The sequence below is a fragment of the Macrobrachium rosenbergii genome, chromosome 55 (genome assembly GCF_040412425.1).
Source record: "Macrobrachium rosenbergii isolate ZJJX-2024 chromosome 55, ASM4041242v1, whole genome shotgun sequence".
In the NCBI taxonomy this organism is placed as follows: Eukaryota; Metazoa; Arthropoda; class Malacostraca; order Decapoda; family Palaemonidae; genus Macrobrachium; species Macrobrachium rosenbergii.
In genome coordinates this window covers 6015903-6019494 of record NC_089795.1, presented here as the reverse complement: position 1 = coordinate 6019494, position 3592 = coordinate 6015903, and positions in this window count along the sequence as shown.

Here is a 3592-nt window from a genome sequence, read left to right as displayed (position 1 = left end):
CCCACCAATACATTTATTAGACCCATGAACAAGGGAAGAAAACAAGGTCAATGTATAAGGTCACTGTAACTAAGCAGCATTAGCAATCCCCAACCAAATGGCTTCAGAAGAATTCAATGCATTCACTAAGAACCAAGTAAAACTAGAAATAATGAAGTTTAGGTTGCATTATGTAAATCTGATAATGTACATAATTAAATCAATGAAGTCTATCACCGAATATAAAAATTAATCCTTTAGTCAGAAGGAGAAGTCACGGACCCATACGGCAAAATTGAAAATACAAACATAACGTACCCAAGAAAAGGAGCTTTGAATCCAAATGTAAAACTTATGTATTTTGAATAATGTACATATTTATGGACAGGTAACAAACGCAACAAGACATAATTAATAGGCATCCAGAACAAAAAGCAAATAAAATAACAAAGGCCCCATAATAATACTTATCCTTCCCAAACGCTGAACGTCCAAATTTAAGGAGTTAGGGCAAGGCCTCCCCAATGCCAGTCCACACAGCTCAATCAAGGTCACTCCCATAACACAAACACTCCAGAAGAAATTTATTAGTAACATATTAATGGGAAATAATAATTTCACAATGGAATTGCATTATGTTTATATACTAAAAGACTATCGGACCTTAGCTAGGCATTGTAAATATAACTAACCCCTCATCCATTCCCAAACTTTTTCTGCAATATGTTTATATACTAAAGGGTGTATTCACTTCTACGAACTTTTTTTAAGTCCTTCTGTATTCACTTATACGAAATTTTTAATATTTTACCCGGGCCTTCCTTGGTTATAATGAACTGAACTACACAGAAATTGCATGACTTCCTGTTCGTCACCTCTTGTTTACTGCAGTATCTGTGATCAACAGCAATTTGTTTTTCCTAACTGGTCTGTGGTAGTAACATCAGTTGTTACTGAAGCAATGATAGTTACCCCACGTGCAAACTACCGTTGTAACAGTTCGGACATAAACAATAAACCAATAATAGCTTCGGCTTGGGAAACGGCAAATTGCTGTAATTCAAAGCTCACTCGCACTATACAAAAGGTGGTGATACGAATTTGCGGGTTTTTATTTCAGTTCAATACAAGATGAGGAAGTGATGATAACTGCTCAAGTTGGAAAAAACAAAGCCTGTGCTTTTTTCCAGAGCCTGTACATGAATTTTTATTTTAAGTGAAACGAACTATAGTTGTGATGGTTCATAGTAATTCTCATTTTTATTTTATCCAGTTTCATTACACTTTCTCGCTTTTTTCATTACACACACATTATATATATATATATATATATATATATATATATATATATATATATATATATATATATATATATATATATATATATATATATATATATATATATATATGTGTGTGTGTGTGTGTGTGTGTGTGTGTGTTGTGTGTGTGTGTGTGTGTGTATACACATCATCCCATGTGGGATAAGTGAAATAGAAAAAAAATGTATCGTTGATTCCCAAATTCAACAGTTCAGTTTGTTTAAAAAAAGAAACTCATTGATACATTTTTAAATTTCACTTATTCCAGGTGGGACGATGACGAACCTAGCCATCAGTGCTGCCAACGCCGGCTATAAACTGAACACCCGTCATGGCCTGATGGTCGCTTCTGTTAATTGCCTTGTCATTCATAAAATATTAATTTATTTCGACTGAAATATTTACCATCACTATAAGAAGGGAATGTTCTATCTACTTAAGTAAAATTTATTACATTTGATTAACCAGAAAATATATTTTTTGACCTTTGAAGACAGAAAAAGAGAATAAGAAATGCTAAAAATTATTTTTGGTCCTATTTCATCACCTCTAAAACGGTGGTAAGTGTTATCTTATTTCTGAGAACTTCTAATATATGCTAGAATAAACTTTCAGCTTTCTAGTGGTACCACTTTAGTGATAATAAAAATTACACGGTTCAAATTAGAAAGCATTTTGTGGGAACTTCCAATGCGTCTAACTCTTCAACTGTTCACCCAGGAGTAAATGACCAAGACCTGAGCGTAAACAATTGGGTCGACCCGTCTTGACCAGAGAGGGTTAAGGCCTTCTTCATGTGAAGGAAGATTACTTACTCTCAAGGGTTCTCTTAACTAATTATATTTACATAACAAACACAGATCAGAAGTATGACGAAATACTGGGCAGGTAATAATAAGGGCCTGCTAAATGAATGAATCCTACACAGGATAAATATTCTACACCAAAGATGTCTTCATAACAGGAAACATCGCAGAGGGGGTAGAAGGGGTACTGCACATGGGATAGAGCTGAGTGATTCCACAGTCGAGGCCTATCTGCAATATATGCAAGACGGTTACTTGCAAGAATAATAAGACGCTCAAAGGGAACTGAGTGAATGCACAGATGGTGCCAAATAACTCAGTTCAACACTAAATGCATAATTACGTTAACACTGAATGCTCCAACACAATTACTGAAGGTGATTGCGCAATGGAAAAGAAATTAAAATCAGACAGAGAAATAACAGGAATCATGACTGACTAAGAAACCTTATTCCGGTACATTGCCTTTGCCAAGATGACAGTGTCCTCGTTCGATGGGCGCTGGCAATGGAGGAGGGAATTAAGGGAAAATGCCACTACAAAAGTATACTGGTTCAAGCCTCGGGGTTGATCACGTAGAAGGCTCGAGGGTCAGGACATCTGTCCTCGGTGGCGTTCTAAACTCTTCTCTCTCTCTCGATTGCCACTGCATCATCTATTAATAACCTCAGGGATTATGCCTTCACGTCTGGGTAGATAGCGCAAAAGGTCAATCTTCGTCACGTTTTCTATATAGACCACATGGCATCAGTTAACCTCGTGGAGGGTTAACATGGCGGCAGCACCAACTTTCTCTTTTTTTTGACTCCTCCTTTGTCCGTTGTCTGGCCGCCAAGAAGGTACGAAGGTCACCTGGAAACAAGGCCTTAGGCAGTCATTTGAACAGAGAGAAGGGTTAGGCTTAACCATTTTGGGGAATGAAGGAGAGATTTTATGAAGGGGCGAGTGGAAATTCACAGTTCTAGTAATTAAAACAATTGAAACGAATTTTATTTCTTTCTCAGTTACGTTGTGGATGTAAAAACAGGTGAGGTGGCTTGGAAAGAGGTTCCATCCATTGCAATTAGTATTGATTTTCCTTACTGAGATACAAAACCTTAGGCAATAAAAATAAAAATGTTTCTCTTTCAAATTTCAATCCCATATTTAATTTTATTCTTCACTGAGAGGAAAAAATGTAGTATTCTTATTCACATTCGTTATTAATTACATATTTGTATTTACAAAGAATGTTTATTTCTTGGAGAAAATAATACAATGAAGGATAGCGTTTGTTTGCATAAAATTCAAATGACTGCTGAATGTTCCATAATCAAAATCGATAGAAATTGCAAATGAGATGAAAGTGAAAGTTAAAATTCCACCAGTTTTATGAACAGGAAGCACCACTTCCTGTTCATAAGCCTGGTCAATAAGGACTGAGGAAAAACGGCAATTGCTTCGGATTCAAACTCTTCCTGAATAGTTAATAAGGGAAGTTTTAAGTTT